Raw genomic sequence first — 17795 nt, 5'->3', positions numbered from 1 at the left:
TGCCATCAGGCCTGAATGACGCCAAGGTTCACGCTCTTTCCAGCACTAACCTTTAACACATATCGCATGCTTACGAAGCCCCAGGAGCTATTCCCAGGGCTTTATACATAATAAGTCATTTAATCTGAAAGACAGGTATCACAAGACCCATTTTACAGGGTAAGAAACTGAGGCACAAAGGGCTTAGGAAACTGCTCGTGACCTCACACCTAGTAGCCGGGGTTCAGCCCCAGGTAATCACAGGCCCACACTTGTGGCTTCTTGGGAATCTGGCTGGAGCAACACTTATTTCTTAAGCACAGAAACAACGTGGGAAACAAGCAAAGGCTACAGTCAAAAACCAAGCCATGCATCCCCCAGAGGAAAGAGAATGGCCTTCCTCACCCATTGGCGTGATGGATTCCATTAAGTGATTTTCAAACTTTGAACCAGCCTTGCACACCTGGATCCCTCCTACCTGGCCGTGGCCTAGAATTCTTTTTATACATTGTCTTATTTGATTCGCTAATATTTTGTTGAGGGTTTTTGCATTTTTGTTCATGAGAGATATTGATCAGTCCTTTTCTTTTCTCAGAATGCCTTTGTTTGATTTGGGATTAGGGTAATGCTGGCATCACAGAATGAGACAGGAAATGTTCCCTGTTTTTCTACCTTCTGGAAGATATTGTAGAGAAGACAATAACTGGAGTGTTCATAACAAAATGCCCACTGAGGAGGCAGGCCTGGTATGGAATTCTGTTCGTTAGCCCCAGAAATGAGCATCCCATCCCCATAAGACGGGAAGGACCACTACTCCATAGGGGATGCTGTGAGGGTTACATGAAATAATTTCTACCAAGCATGCAGCGCAGATGCTGGCCCAGAGCAGGTGCGCGGCAAGTGTGAGATCCGCGTCAGTCAGCTTCCCCGCCCACTCCAAACCACCTTAGGCGCGGTCCCAACAAGCATGGGTACCATGATTCCGTTTCCCTCTCACCAGCTCTTTCCAGGGTCTGGCTGCCAAGCTGGCACGAAGCAGGCCACACCCTGTCCCTGGAGGCAGGGCTCTGCCATTAGTCTCCAAAAGTCCAGCAATTAATTTACTGAGCTGAGTTCCTTCCACAAGCCGGCCCATCACCATAGTAACCCGCCTTCCCTATTCAGGGACTCAGAGGTAGGGGAGAAAAGACACTGAACAGAAAGCAATCTAGAGGGAGGAAATGAGATCTGGCACATTGCGAGGGCAGCCCGGGCAGAGTGCGAGCTCTGTCTGCTTCAGAGGGTCTGGCCGCTGCCCACTGGGGGGTGGGGACTGCGTGGAATGAGGCACCACTGATGTGTTGCTGAGGCGACGGGCGATGCTGTGGGCAGGAATCTGGTGGCGACATAAAAGCCTGGGGTGCTGTGTCCAGGCCACGAGCTGGGTCCTTCGGAGCCTCTGCTGTGCTGTCTGCGAGGCAAGCTTGCTGGTCAAGAGGGGCAGAGGGAGCTGGGTAGCTTCTGTCTCTATGGAAGCTCTAGAGCCCAGCTGCCTGGGAAGTGCTGCACAGCCCACCTCCTGGATTCAAACCCCTGCCCCGTGTGACCTGGAACAAGCCCTCTTCAGCCACCAAACAGACCGAGCACCTTCTGTACCCAGGTCCTGCACAGACACTGACTGCTCCCTGGTGGCTGGCACAACGATGAAGCTGCTATATCAGCATCCCTGTGTTCAAAGTCCAGTTCTGCCCGTGACTCGCTGTGTAAACCAGGGGAAGTCACTTAACCTCTCTGGACCTCAGCCCTCTCATGTACGAGTGGGGATACCATCTATGTCACTGGCTATGGGGAGAATTAAACACATCACTACATGTAAAGAAGCTTAGAACACTACCTGATCACAGCGGGTCTTAAGGCATACTATTTTTGTGATTTTCCAATCCTTTGTTTCCTCACCTATAAAATGGGAACAACAGTCCCTACTTCATAGATCTGTGGGAGAGATTACGTGAGGCAATGGGAGTGATAATCCTTTATAAAGTAAAATGTTGACCATTATTGCCATTATCAACATCAAGGGGAGAACTGTCAGTTTGAGCTACTCAGAGAACTCAGCTGATGTTGATCGCACAGGGGGTACCACGGCCTTCACTGTTTTATTCCCTAATTCAATCATGCCCTGAATGCATGTCAAGTACTTACTAAGTGCCAGGCACATGGACTAGGACACTTTCTCCAAGGACCTTGAGACCTACTGGTGGAGACAGACAAGCAAGTAGATGCTTACATTTCTATGTGGTCAGTGTTGTGATAGAGGGAAGGACTTGACTCTGGCCTGACAATCAGGGAAGGCTTCCTGGAGGAGGGAACGCCTGATCTGAGCCAGGAAAGATGGGTGGAGAGGAGGCTGGGGGACAAGAGTTGCTTTCACCAGGAGCAGCCTGCCTCCCTTCCAGTATCACTGTGGGATGAGCAAAAAATAAATTATTTAGAGAAGGAGGTGAAAGGAATGGTGAAAATTCAGGCTTGAGCAGAAGGCAGGAATTCATGTCAATAAAGGCAGTTGAGAGACTCGTACAGTGACCCAGGAAAAGGGGTCAGATTTTGCCCCTGGGACCAGTGGATGTCCTCATGCATGGGAGTAGCCTATACTGATGTGATTTAGAAAACCCTGCTGAGAAGGATGGATGGGGTAGAGGGACCAATGAGGAGGTTCGTGCAACGTCCAAAAAGAGATGCTGACAACCTTTCCTAAGACAGTAGCAGGTCAAGTGGTCCAGCTGCAGACTCCAAGACACCAGGTGACCGGCAGGAAGTGGAGGGACAGAGGGAGGAGAGAGTCTGGAAGAAAGCCCAGATTGCCAGTTTGAACATCTGGGAGCCAGTCATTGAGTGGAGTGGGGATGGTAAGCTCGGGCAGGTCACAGTGAGTGACTCTGAGACACCTGGAAGACAGCCAGGTGGAGAAGTCAAAGACAGACAGACATCTGAGTCTAGAGCTCGGAAGAGAAATTGGGGCTGGAGATCCCCCTGGAAAAGTGAAGAGGGAGTGGAGGACAGAGCCCTGAGGGGAAGCAGTGTGCAGCCAGCGTCGGGGTAGGGAGAGAGGTCAAGCGTCCCCCTTCCCATATTGGGGTCAGCCTCACTTTCAATTACTACCACTTAGTCATACAAGTGCACATGCTATAGTACTTCTGTACCTTTGGTTTCTTCCCCTGATCCAATGTTTTCTTGTGACTTTTACGGTGGAGAATACTCTGAGGTATACTTTTAGCTAAAAATGAACAAACAAAACCTTCAAGAGATTAAAAAGATCAGCCATAGAGCAGGAGAAAACATTTGCAATAGATACATCTGATAAAGAACTGGTGTTATCCAAAATACACCATAAACTCTTAAAACTCAGCAATAAGAAAACAAACCACCTGATTTTTAAAATGGGCCTATCATCTCAACAGACATCTCGCCACAGAAGATACACAGATGGAAAACAAGCACATGAAAAGATGCTCCACATCACCTGTCATCAGGGAAATGCAAATTAAAACAGCAACGAGAGAGCACGACACCCCTATTAGAATGGCCAAAGTCCAGAGCACTGACACCACCAAACGCAGGCGAGGCTGTGGAGCAACAGGAGCTCTCGTTCACTGCTGGTGGGAACGCAACATGGTGTAGCCACTTCGGAAGACAGTTTGCTGCTTTCTTACAAAACTAAACGTATTCTTACCATATGATCCAGCAATCACCCTCCTTGGTATTTATCTAAAGGAGTTGAAAACTTATGTCCACACAAAAATCCTGCACGTGGATGTTTACAGTGCCTTTATGCATAATTGCCAAAACTTAGAAGCAACCAAGATAGTCTTCGGGAGGTGAATCAGTAAACTGTGGAATGGAATACACATTCCATTGTATGTATGTATGTATTCCATACGATGGAACATTATTCAGCGCTAAAAAGAGATGCGCTATCAAGCCATGAAAAGACATGGAGGAGGCTTCAATGCATATTATTAAGTGAAAGAAGCCAATCTGAAAAGGCTACTTACAGTATGATTCCACCTATATGACATTCTGGAAAAGGCAAAACTATGGAGGCAAGAGAAAGACCCATGGTTTCCAGGAGTGGGAGGGGAGGGAGGGATGAACCGGAAGAGCACAGAGGATTTTTAGGGCAGTGAAAATACATGTCCAAACCCACAGAATGGCAGCGGATCCAGGAGGCTGTGCGGTAACAGATATGGTGAACATACAAAGGCACAAATGATATGAACGGTAGCCAGAGCCATGCTGTGGTTTCATTTGAACTGTTTTCTCTCTTCATAGCAAGCTGACAAAATGGTTATTACAACTGGGGAATCTCAAGTTCAGGAAGCTTAAGAAACATGTCCCAAATCATACATCCAGGAAGTTACAGAACTGCAATTTAGTCCTAGGCCACTGTCGTCCTAAATCCTGTGTCCTTTTAACTTAACCACAGAGGACTGGTCTCTGTCCTCTATAGAATGGAAGAATTTGTTTGGGTGTCTCACAGAAGAGGAGGGAAGAAAAGAGCCCGGTCCCTTAGGAGCCTTCGGTCCTGTTAAGCAGCAAGAGCATCCGTCCAGTCCTCACGTCCTCTCCATTCAGACGTCACAGATTTAAGTGGAATCCACTTAAGCCCCACGCTGCCAAGACGCAGGATTAACTTGATTGAAGGAGATGGAAATAGAGTGAGAAATGTGTTTTCCTAACCTCCTTCTGCATGCTATGGAATTCAAAAATATTTCCTATCAGTTCTTTTTTTCCCTTAGAAGAGGCCAGATGCCAGTCGTGTTTCTCTGCCAGTTGCTAAAAACTGTGAATGAAACCCAAGCCCTATCTCCTCTTGAAACAAAGGCGATTTCTTAAACTGGCCCCCAAAAGGGACTTGAAAGGCACATCGTCCTGCTGAAGCCATTGCCCGCGCCTTCACCCTTCCCCACAGCCTGATTAACTAATCCGACAAGCATTTATCCATCGAGTCCCAGACTAGACGGCAGGCGTTGTTTTAATCACTGGGTGTGGCAACATCTCTGCCTCCTTGGAGCTGACTTTCTAGGGAGGGAAGAGAGAAACTAAACCAAGAAACGAACAAATACCCATATGGTTTCCGAGAGTAATAATGGATTTGAACACAACAGGGTTATGGGATAGAAGGGGATGTGGTGGGCAGGACAGTTTCTACACTTTGTCAAAGGAAAGTCTCTGCTGAGTTGGGGACATCTGAACTGAGATCTGACTAAGGAGATGGAGCCGGCCACTCAGAAGGACGGGTCGGGTAAGGAGGACAAGGCCTCTGTCAAGTCTTGGATTTCTGCAACCAACAGCCTTGGGAGTGGTCTCCAGACCTCAGGCTGGCCCCTGACCTCAGCACCTGCACGTCCTCATAAGAATCAAATGAGGCTCCCGACGCACAAACGTGATCTTTAGACTCGTGGATGCAGCGGCCCCTCCCTGCCCGCGACAGGGCTCAGAGTCCTCGTCACAGACCTTCAGGCACTGGCTTGTACCCACCTCTCCGGCCTCACCTCTGTCACCTGCTTGCATGTGAGCTCGGCCCTCTGTGAACAGGGGAGAAGACAATGGGAGCGCTGCCAGTGCCGGGGCAGGGGAGGGGCAGCCCGCACTCCCAGGATGCCATGCGGCGAGGATGAGGGAGTTTCCCATGAGTCAAAGGAACATCACCAAAGGAAGCTGGGTTTGGGTTATTGGGCTGGCACCCGACCAAGAGAGCTGTTTGCACAACAAGGAGACCCCAGCGGGTACGCAGCCACAGAGGGCACTGCCTGCCGGGGCAGAAGCGGAAGGGGCAGGGGAGAGATCTCCCAGGGTGGGGGAGCTCCAAGCCGAGGAGGCTCCGTTAGAGAACCACCACTTGGGTACCCGCAACACGGTGAAGCGTGGGTGGCAAGGACAGCCAGGAGAGGGCTCCCCTGCAGCCACTGAAGTAGGGCCTGCTGCCCCCCAAGCTCCCCCTTCATCTTCACCCCGACCCTCCAGAGACAGAGGAAGAAGGAGCGAAAGAGCCCACTGCCCGCTCCGCCACCCAGGTCCCTCAGGACGATGGTTAACATCGGCGGTGATGGGAGGGCAGAGAGCTTTAATGTGAAGACAGGATGAAACTCCGAGACTGGAACAGACTGGACTAGCCCTTGCAGCACCTGAAAGTGAACAAAAAGTTACGTGATTTGGTCAAGATTGGCTAAGGGACAAGAAAAGGGGTGTTGACCTAACAGGCCTGGAAGCACGGATGGGGAAACATGAAACCGTTCCACACTCCCGAGCTGCTGAGCGTCAGGTGTCCAGGTGCTTACCTGAGCATTATTGCTATTAATCACCCCCTGCGTGTGACCGTCAGGCCTGACGGGGGAATAAGAAACATGTGCCCTACCGCTAATCCACTCGAGGCTGGTGGCCCTCCCAGTCAGAACGGATGTGTGCATGAATCCAGTTAAGATTCACCAAACGTCAACCACACAGCAGGTGCAGCCCAAGGAATCCCCACAGTGGCCTGATGTGCTCAGAGTTACTGCTCCCTTTCACGGACTGGAAACACGAGGCCAGGGCGTCGCTCAAGGCCACGCAGTTAGAAAGCGGCGGAGGCTGATGTGCAACAACATGGATGGACCTAGAGATGATCGTGCTAAGTGAAGTAAGCAGGACGAAGAAAGACAAATATCATAGGATATCGTTTATACGTGGAATCTAAAAACATGATACAAACGAACCTATTTACAAAACAGAAACAGACTCACAGACTTAGAAAACAAACTTATGGTTACCAAAGAGGAAGGGTGGCGGGGAGGGATAGACTGGGAGGTTGGTATCAACATATACACATCCTACCACATATAACATGGAGAATCAACAAGTTATATACAGAACTGAATCACTCTGCTGTACACCTGAAACTAACACAACACTGTAAGTCAACTATACTTCAAGTTAAAAAAAAAAAATCCAAATAAATAAAACGGCAGAGGCTGGATTCACTTTCTGGGCCACCCACCTCCTGGGGCTGCTGGCTGCCTCCCAAAGGGAAGCAGAGTGTAAGTGGAAACAGGGGTCCAGGACAGACTGTGGGCCCTTGAATGTCAGTGGTCTGAGTTCTGTGCTTCAAGTAACACGTAGCAAAACACTCCTCATTTTTGAATCATATGTGAGTTCCACAAAGGTGGAGACTAATGAGCTTTACGTGGAGTTGGGAGTGAAGGGCCGTATAACCTGGGCCCGTGTGGATCCCAGAAACGGAGACCCTGTCCGTGTGGTCCCCTCTGAGTCCCCGCACACCAGTGAGAGTCTCCTGCCTGCTCCCACTGTTGCCTACGCCTTCCAAGACTCCCTTCTCCAGGCAGAAGAATCCGTATCTTGTTTTGGTGAGAAGGTCTCTCCTACCCTTGGCCAATGTGGTTCACGTGAGGGGACCCCATGGCCTGGCGAGTGGGGTGGTGGGTGGTAGGAGACCAGACCAGGCCAACTTGGACTCCACATCCCTACTAGATACTGGAAGTTGACAAGGGACAAGCATATAATCCAGGCTGGGCCTATTAGGGCCATCCCTGGGAACTCTGCTGGAGTTTTGGGGAAGACAGGTGCGTTTCTGGGGAGCTGCTAAGTTTGGAGATGTAGAAGGCTGTTTGTCACGACATGGGAGGATCCTGATGGAGAAGAAAGCCACCCATTGAGGGGAACGAGACAAGCTTTGTCACTCGAGCACTTTAGCTCAGTGTTGCCCCAAGTCCAGAAAGCACCCAGAGCTTTTGTGTTGGGGATAAATATTTCCCCAGCCCCATTTTCTGAACCGAAGCCAATCTGCGCTGGGATACTTTCATGTGCAAACCACAGGCAGGCCTTGTACTTTACAAGGCCCAGCCGATACAGCCCCATCTCTGGAGCTCACCCAGCCTCTCCCACGTGGCCCCTGGCTCCTTACTCTCCTTCCTTGTTCTATATCTTGTCTCCTCTTCCTCTCCTTTCTTCTTTGATTGACAACTCAGCTTAGACTGGCTTTCCCAGGATCACCCTGTTCACCCTCCCCTCCAAGGGCTGACTTCCAAAATCTATCCAGATACCCCACCCCTGCACCCTTCCTGGGCCAAGGGGGCGGTGGCACAGACGGGGGGCCCCCTCCCTCTAGACAGCCCCACCACCAGCACCAGAAAACGCCCATTGCCCTGCGTTGTTCTGAGTCTACGCAGACGTCTGACAGCTGTCATAACCCCATTCATATTTCTTTCATTTTCAGTATTGAATTCTTCCTGATTTTGTTCTTCTTTCTTTTCTCCCCTCTCCCCGACCCCAAATAGACTGTCTCAGTTCATTTCACAAGAGACGGTCTCAGATTACAGGGTCCTGAGGACACAGAAAGATATTTCTGTTTAACATATTTTGAGTAGCGTCTGGTCCAATGAAGCAATGCATATAAATAGTGTCAGAGCACCCACACTGACTTGGGAGGTGCCGACCCAGAAAGGCTCCCCTTTTTCTGGGGGAGGGTAATCAGAGCCATAAGCAGCGCCTCCCCCGTGAGATTTGAGACAGGACAGTAGGTGGAGCGCCGTGGGCCAGACGGGCAGTAGTTTGGTTCCTGTCTTCAGCACCGTGTGATCTCAGCTACTGTCTCTGAGCCTCAGCGCCTCGTCTGTAACAAGGGGATTAACCCAGCCTCACCAGCGGGTTGCAAGGATTAGGGTCCCTACCACAGAGGCTGGTTGCCTAGTCAATGGAAGCCATAAAAAGATTGAAAACTTTAAAAAGGTACAAGCGCTCGATTAAAGGAAGTTATTGCTACCAGAGAATCCTTTTCGGCATTTATTTCATACTGACAGTACTTTCTGGACCACCACATAACCCAGTTCAGAGACCTCTCTATCTGAGAGAGGTCCCCCCATCACCCCATGCCTGAATCCCCCCTCGGCCCCTCTCATGCCTTCATTTAGGTCTCGGGGTCCCCAGTAACCAGGTGCTGGCAACTTTGCAAGGTGCTCAGTGTACCTCAGAATTCTACACTGTTGGAGCAGGAAGGAGCTGGAGAGATGTTAACCGTCTTCAGATCAGAGCAGTTTCACACAGGCAATCCCCTCGGCGCCTGGACCATTTGGACCCCCTACCTTAAGAGACCCTGTAGTCTCAAACCCAAGCTCCCCGCTCAGCCCTGAGGGCACGCACCTCCCAGAGCCCCTGAAGACACTTTCCCTTTTGAGGGTAAGACTCTGACGTCTGTACCAGACTGTCAACCCCGTGTGTTATACTCTGTGAGTTTGCAAAGGATCTTGCTCACCCTGAGCACAGATGTCATCAGAGGAGACAGGTCTGTTCACATCATTTCCCAGCTGAAAGCCTTCTCCTCAGGCCTTTTTCAGTCTGGTACCAATCTCCTTTTCCACGTTCATGGTCTCCACCTACTCCTCATGGACCTAATTCTCCAAACTCAGCGACTTCCCTCTCTTTCTGCAACACCCCAGCATTTTCTTTTCTGAAATCCTAGCCATTGCCTCTGTTGTTACATCTGAGATGATGTCTTTTCCTTGCCAGGCAGACTCCTACTCATCCTTCAAAACCCAGCATATGTGCCTTCTCCCCTGTGAAGGCTTCTCTGATTCCCCACTATCTTCTTCAGGCTCCCACAGACCCCCAGTTTTTCTCACCGCACAGTGATATTAAAACGGACCTACTTATCCGTCTGTCTTCTCCACGGAACTCCTCAGACTTAGGGGCTATATCTCTGGCCTCTCTTCCTCAGCGCCTGGAACAGTGATAGGCACAGAGCAGGCGCTCCTCGTATCAGCATAACAATAGGTGAGTGTCTCAACTAACTTATCTCTGTATTTAACTTAGATAATAAAAGGGCGTTCTCTTTTATTTTTTCTAAAAAAAATTTTTAAAAAATAATCTTGAAACTTCTATTTCCTGAGAACAGAGGAAGCATGTGGATTATGAGCATAGGAGTTACCGTCTCTGCCTAGTCACGAAGGGTTTCTTTTCTTCTAAGAAATCTCCTCAGATCCTACCAGGACCCCGATGCTCTGCAGGCAGTAGCAGGCGGGGAGGTCGGGGATGCGTGGGGAGGGACCAGGAACGGAGGCCCTGCAGGATGAGTTTTCTTCCCAGGAGTTGGTTCACAAATGTGTCCAGCACAGTGGGACAAGCACATGAGCCACCTCGACCCGGGGCTCCGGCTCCCTGCCTTCCGGGAATTTCTCCCACCAAGGGGGGCCCCTGTGGGAGGGACCTCTGTGGTTTGCTGTGTCTAAAGTCGGGTTATCTAAACCCCATCTGAGCATTTATTGGTAGGAGAATTCCACAGGAGGAACAGAAGAAAAGCCTCTTGAAAGGTTCTGTCTGAGGAAAGAATCGCTGCAACCCCATCCTCTTTCCTTTTCACCTGCAGAACCACCCAGACACGGCTGATTAACACTCGCTAACGCCCTCATGCCTTTATCCAGCCGGGGACTTGCTGTCTCACTCACTGCTTCGTGAATCCGCTCCCTCGCCTGCCCCTCCAGGCAGCCGCGCACCCACGCCCTCCCTCCCTGACTCAGCACCCACCCACTCACCTACACAGATGCTCACGCACGCACAGGCACGGCACCCTCCCCACTCCCACCCAGGTCTACGCCGGGGGCTGCAGGGATGGAGGTAAACTCCTCATACATAAAGTAATTACTAACTACCTGTAGGATTGTTGCAGAAGTTACCTGGGGGGAGCGTGTAAGCACGCAGGGCCAATGTCTGCGTTCCAGTAAGTGTGGCTGCCCGGTGAGCGGCTGGCTGGGGAGTCCTCCGCGGCACAGAGCACCTGAACCCTCATCTGAACACCGTGAGCAGCTTGGCTTCTGGGCTGTGGGGTGTCTGCCCCTTGATTCCCTAAGCACACACCTGACCCGCAGCAGGCATTCAGAGCGTGTTAAATGGATGACCAGATACACTCCTGGGGGAACTGACCAACCAAAGAGACAAGGGATTATAGGTATCTGTGTACAGCCAGAGCATCATTTGAGGGAGAGGGCGATCAGGTGGATCGAGGTACTTTCTTTTCCAACGCGGGAACAGGCTGGTGTGGCTGACAGGGAATCCTGGGGCCTGTATGATCTTTGAAAGGTCCTAGAAAACTGACCTACCAGGCATTAAGGATGTCAGATCAAGTCACTGACCAGAGGTTCCCAGGCCCTGAACTAACCCGTATCATGTTTTCTCTGGTGATTCCTGGACTCGAGCACAGAGATGCTCTAAAGGGCACTGAACCACACAGCTAGCCAAAGAAGGGCCAAATTCAGACCCGAGCCAGACTTATACACACCACCACGGCCCCGTCCGTGAATCCAGGCCCCCTGAGCTCAGTGGGGCCCCCAACAGTGCCCAAGGTCCAGAGCTGCCTGGCCATCACTCAGAAGCCCCCTGAGCGGGGAAGGAGAAGCACCCACCGCGTGTGTCTGGATGTGGAATGCTGTACCGGACCTCGCAACTATCGGTACCGCTTTTCCAATTTTGATACTTCATTGTTTTATTGTGATTTAAACCAAGTTGTAATTTCGTTAATCCAATACTATGTGCCACGCACTTGACTATCATCATTTTGAAATTACTTCCTTCCACAAAGATTTCTTGAGTTCCTACTGTGTCCAGCATCGTACAGACACTGGTAGTTCAGAGATAAGAAATATAAAACCCATGAACTCCAGGAACTCATTGCCTCGTGGCAGAAACAGACCAGCCCACGGCGGGTTACAGCAGTCGATGATGTGGAGCTGTCGCAGCGTGGGGTGCTGGGGGCGAAGCACACCAGGCAATCCAAGACGCAAGGAGAGCCCACGCTGACTTGCCCACGGCAACTCAGGAGCAGGGGAAGAAGCTGGGATGCCATTAGGTGTTGCTTCAGAGGCCTGGAAACACCCCATCCAGGGTCCCATCCCGCCCATCAGCTTTGCTAAAGGCGAATGGGGACCCTGGTACCACTGCCCAGTGGCCTCACAGCAAGCGTTAGATCAGGCAAAACGCACCTGAATTCAACCTTTCAATTATAAACAGAGTACTTCCTAGGAGCCAGACGCTGCACTAGGTAAACACGTTTTAGTGTTCATTGCTCTTGTCCCCCAATCGTTCAGATGCTGGATTTTGATTGATGCGTAGGTTTGGATATAAGATTCTGAAAGGGTATTTGCCAGAACGTTACTATTGGGTAAGCTGGGGGGATGAGAACACAGGGCTGTTGCCAACATTGTTGCCCTTGTGAAAATACGCTTTCATTACTTTTATAATTTAAAACATTCTAACGAGAAATATTTTTTAAAAAGAACAAAGATTGTCTAAATGGTGTATTTGCCTCTTGGGATAAATTCTATACCTTTACCTTATACACTAACGCCACGTGGAATTTTGGTTCAGGGTATGAGTTTTGCACTAAGACGTGGGTTTGAATCCCAGTTCTGCTGCTTACTAATTGCGGGACTGAATGTCCATAAGCCTCAGTCTATCCATCTGTACAAGGGGTAGCAGCACAGCCAATTCACAGGAGTAAGTGATGTGAGAATGCACAGTATACGGCCTGACGCCCTCTGGCATCCAATCTCAGGCTCAGGGTCACATTATTTTTGTTTCTACAGGTGTCAAAAAATGTCATGGGAAAGGCGATTTCAATTATTCTAAGCACCTCCAAAAACATGAATTAAGGGCTGGCAGACGGAGGTGGCAGGGAGAGAGCTTTCGTCTTAACGAGGTATCTAATGATGTACCCGACTCCCTTGGGAGGTGGTGACTCCTCTGTCCCTGGACAGAAGTAGGTGGGCAAATGCTGGGAGACATGATTCAGTCACTGGATAAGGAGATTGGGCAAGGTGGCCGTGAGCGTCATCTTATAGCCTTCAGATGCAAGCGCCTATAAAGGGAATCCCCCAGCCCCTGGGCTGCCGGGCAGTCAAGGCCAGCTCCAACTGGTTCAGATCTGCCAGGATGCAGTTAAAGCAAAGGTTTCTCCTTCGAGAGAGTTCCAACCAAAGGACGGTGGAAACTATTTTTTTTCTCAAAATTGTATTAGGAACCAAACTTTAAAAAATGAAAATGATATTCTCATCTCTACCAGAACGTAGACAGAATTAGCTAGAAGTAGTGAGCATCCAGTAACTGGGAGGGTACAAGAAAAGGCAAGTGGGCAGCAGCAGGGAACTTAACCATCAGATGGGGTTTGCCCCTCGAGGGTTCTGACAATGTCCACGACCACAGCGGGCTGGTGGCTCCATGCATTCCCTGGGTCTCAGCCAAGACTTCCCTTTGTCTGTGCCACGATGTTACTCGGCCTTCTGCCTCTCATGAATACTCAGTCCCAAACCTCCTGAGAGCCATTAAAATGGCCATGACCTTTGTCCCAGAAACCCTATTCCTTGGGAATAGTCTGCCAGACCACATCGAAAAGGGGCCAAAGTCACGTGCAGAAAGATGCTAGCTGCAGCGGCCAGCGAGAACGGTGAGCACGTCATGGCTCATCCACTTGAAGGGATTCTAAGAAGCAATAAAAAATGGTACTTACTAAAACCACAGAGGAAGTGACCGATTTTGCTAAATAATAAAGATCAGGAGTGGTACCTGTCACAAGATCCATTCATTCAACTCTGCATTCAGGCGGTCATTTACTCATTGCAAAGCAAAAGGCGGAGAGGTCAGTGTGGCCCCTGGCCTCGGTCTGGTCTCCTCAGACACCAACCCCCGCTCCAACACACACACACACACACACGCACACGCACACACACACAGAGGCATGCATGCATTGCACCCACAATGCCGAGTCACATACACACACACACACACACACACACAGAGGCATGCATGCATGCACCCACAATGCCGAGTCCTGGGCGGGAAGACCAAAGGGCCAACCTCTCTATGCCCAGGTGCCTCTCGGTAGACCTCTGTTTGAGACCCACCTCTGTCTCTAACTACAAAGCAGGCGAGTCACTCACATGCTCCTGGACTCTGTTCCCTCATCTGTAAAATGGGGGAATTATACTTTTCCCATCTTGCCATATCCCTCTTCCTTGATTTTTTTGGTTATTTTCTTTTTCTTCATGAAAATATTCTTGTCATTTTAATTTTATTTAATAAAAACTATTAAAAATTAAAGTTATTTTTGTCAGGCAACCTGCCATGTCTTCAATTCTTGAGTAGGAGGTTTGGCTAAACATCGTCAGGGGCAATTCCCACCCTAAAAACATCCCCACGGGCCTTTCTCATTCTGGTTCTCCCCGGCTGGCCTGCATTAGTGATGATGGCTCCTTCTGTCGATGTGACGAGGGCTTTGATTTCCCAGACGTAGCTTTGAATCCTGACTCTTGTATTCTCTCTACCTGCCCTCAGGTAAGTCATTCAAACTCTCTCCTTCCGTTTCCGTGTTCACAAAACCGAGATATGAATGGTCCACACAGAGTTCCCAGTCCTGACCCAAGTGACCACACAGCCTGTGTTGGCCTCTATCAGTAGCAGCACTGAAGAAGCGAAGGGGGCAGGAGGGAACCAGCAGAATTCTAGGGCCGGAAAGGAAGCACTTCGGAAGGGGACGATCTCAAGCTGGGAAAAGACCCTAAATGTTCACCTGACCATCAAAGTTCAGATTAGCCCCTCACCAGCACTGCGAAATGGCCATCCAACCTCAGTTTAAATCCCTCCGGTGCTTGGGGCCCACCCCCCAGTGAGCAGATCCAGGGGGGGTGGATCTGCCCCAATCTTCCTACTGGACTGGAATCCAGTGTCCAATGAAACTTCGCCCCCTGGTCCTCCTTCCACCCTCTGGGGACCAAGAGAACAGATCAGTCACCTCTTCTCCACAGCATCCCTCCAGATTCCCGTGGCCACACCAGAGCATCTTTCTTACAGTCACGCTGACCTTTCCTTGTGAGCCACGCGTCTGTTCCCAGGACATCCTGCTTTCTCTCCTCTGAAAGTGCCTTCACTTACCTGTAACCCACTTAGAATGGAATCAGACCGAGAGAGATAACCTGGATCATCCAGTCCAGAGCCAGCAAACCCCCTGCAGGTCACACAGACGACCGTGCGTGACCAGAGGGCACAGGCCTGGCTGAAGTGGGCGGCTCCTCGGAAGGCCTCCCGGGGACACATCTTCCCATTTTTCAAGAGAAGCCAGAGATTAAGATGCGTACGTGACATCTCCTGAACATGTTATGTTGGCAAGTAATGAAAACAAATGTAAAATAACCTAAGAAGTATTACAACTGTCTGTGGGCTGGACCAGCCTGTGGGCCACTTCCTTAACCGTTTTGTTAATATGAAAAAAACTTCTGAGAATCTGATGAAACTTTGAAGAAGCCCCATAAAAAAACAGTTACAAACAAATTTCTGCTCCCATTTGAAAGGCCCCATGGATCCCCCAGAGGCACTCCTGGATCCTCAGGAAAGGAAACCCTCATCTCTTCCAGCCTCTTGCCAGACCTGGGAGGCCCAACAAACACAATTTGGTGACAATTTCCCAAAGACACGCAGCTGGCCCCTGAGTAGCAGCGTGACAAGGAGATCTAGGATGGGGGGGGGGCGGGTGTTTCCTCCCCACAATGACTGATGCCATCCCCTCCCCAGATCTGTGAAGCAGAAGCAAAGTTAAGATGCACCGCATGCCAGCGAGGTCCCAGGCACTCACAGAGCTCTTCCTGCGTCATTTCATCAACTCCACTTGGCAGGTAAGGAAACTGGAGCTCACTGGGTGCAGTGCCCCCAGCTCAGGGCAGCCAGAGAAAGCGACTGAGTTAGGAGCAGAAGGCCAGATGAGCAGCAAGGCTCCTGCCCTTCACCTGCACCTACGCCAGCTGGCCAGCACACCTCACTTGGCCTGCCTCTGGCAACGCCCAAGCCCTAGAGCTTAGAACTTTCCCGGAACAACTCATGAGCTAAACTAGAAAGGCCCTGAGATGCAGCCCATCACCAGAGGGCTCTCCCAGCTCAAGTCTGGCCTCCTAGGATTTTGCCGGGTGTACATCCTCAATGAGACACAGACAGACTGGGGCCTGAATGACCTGTGCAGAGACAGGAGTGCTGTACAGGGTTCTGGAAGATGACACGTAATGAAGTTCTGGGGAGGGAGACGGGGCACGGAGCGTCAGGACGAGGCCGGTTGGGCTGCCTCCTTCAGGACATGCCTGATAAGCATGTCCCCTGTCTGTCATCTCTGAGTCTGGACTTGAGTGGGGAGAGGGAAGGGCACGTTTTCCAATAACGTGACTATAACCTGGTACAAGAAACTCAGGTCTGCTACAGAGGATGGATTTGCAGAAAAAGAACAAAAACACCTTCCTGGGCCAGAGGAAGTTGGGAGAGGCGAAACACACTGCTCAGATAGGAAAGAGATTTAAATTTAGACCAACATGCAAAGTTCCTGGACAATGAATACCAAACCAGAGGGAAGCTATTCTTCCCCCACTTCACTCCCTTTGTGATTTTTTTTGTTTGTCCTGTTTTTTGTTTTTGTCAATCTTTCTGGCTCTTACTCCAAATTTCTTACTGGAAAGTCGAAAGAAGCTGGGCTATCTCAGCAACTCTAAAAGCAGCAATGGGAAACAAGCCGGGCATCTGACACGCGGCCCTCAGCCCCGTGCTCCTGCCTCCTGGGGCTGCTCCACTACAATCAAACAGGTGCCTTCTCACCGACTTTGCTCCTTGCTACTAGAAAGCTCAGGCAAAGCACAGACCCACCTCGCAGGACCGGGGTCACTGCCTGAGGAGCTCCGTGTGTTCCGGCTGCAGAAGGAAACAGATCCCGCTTAGGAGAGGGCACTGTCCCCAGGGCGCACGCCCCCAGGACTCTCCCCTCCTGGTCATGGGGAGATGGGGGGAAGCCTGAAGCCCCGTGACCTCCTGCAGCCCCCAGCGGAGAAGAGAAGCCGGCCTTACCTGGTGGGGCAAGAAGCTCACGGGGATGCCAGCTAGGGTCCCAGTCCAGGCGGATCCACGGGAAGCAGTGTCTGGAGAAGACGCCAGCCCCAGGCAGCCCCCTCCTGAGGGTCACCTGCCAGCGACCCCACCCACCCGTCCCCCAAATCTAGCAAACTGACTCGCTAGATAAGACTTGTAATAGGTCTGGGGGGCCCCCGCAGGCCAGGGGTCCGGAGAGAGAGCTAGTTTTCAAACCGATAACTAAATAAATACAGTAAAAAGGTAAGGCTTGGCACTCAGAGAATAAAATAGAAAGTGTGTGAGAAACAGAAAAATAGGGAAAGGGGGGACACCTCTCTGGGGAGAAATGCAGCAGCAGCGGCAGCCAACCCAGCTGCTGCGCAAGAACAAAGCTGCTCGGTCCCCCCAGGGGCGAAGGGGCCGGAGCGGTGGGATCCCCAGCCGGGAGCGCGGAGGGCGGAGCCCGGCGATGGGCGGGGCGAGGACGGGGCGGGGCGAGGGGCGGGGGGAGCGGAGAAGGAGACGCTTGGGCCCCCGCAGCGGGAGGGGCCGGAGGGGCGGGAGGCCTCCCGGAAGAAAGAGGAGGCAGCGAGGCTGCGTGCCTGCGGGGGACGGGGGCAGGGGCCTGGGGAGGGGTCAGGGGAGCAGGAACGGCGTCGGGCTCCAGGCGGTAAAGAGGAAGCCCACGACAGGGCCCGACAACGCTCCGTCCAGTTATAGCCTTCAGCAGATATTTTGGTCCCTCTTACAGCCGGGTCTGAAATAGCCCCCTCCCTGGGCAGCTGCCTGCAAGTTTGGAAAGTTGGGAGGGGCAAGGGGACGGAGGTTTGGGGCTTTGCTTTTGTCCCGCACAGGGAGTCCCACTCCTGTCCCAGCACCTACCTGTCTCTTCCTGCAGGTGGCCCCCTTTACTGGCTCTCAGG

General features: G+C 51.2%; 1 protein-coding gene across 4 annotated transcripts in view; it reads right to left on the bottom strand.

Annotated features, from left to right (window-relative positions):
* COL22A1 (collagen type XXII alpha 1 chain) overlaps positions 1 to 17410 on the bottom strand; it is a 261534-nt gene extending 244124 nt beyond the window's left edge. For all 4 annotated transcript variants that reach the window (XM_079902136.1, XM_079902139.1, XM_079902138.1 and 1 more), the window contains exon 1: positions 16870 to 17410. The gene's annotated coding sequence lies outside the window, so the exon portion shown is untranslated. The remainder of the gene's footprint in view (positions 1 to 16869) is intronic.
* Between the last annotated feature and the right edge of the window lie 385 nt (positions 17411 to 17795).

This window comes from Stenella coeruleoalba (genome assembly GCF_951394435.1).
Source record: "Stenella coeruleoalba genome assembly, chromosome: 17".
Taxonomy (NCBI): Eukaryota; Metazoa; Chordata; class Mammalia; order Artiodactyla; family Delphinidae; genus Stenella; species Stenella coeruleoalba.
This window is presented reverse-complemented; position numbering and strand designations above follow the sequence as displayed.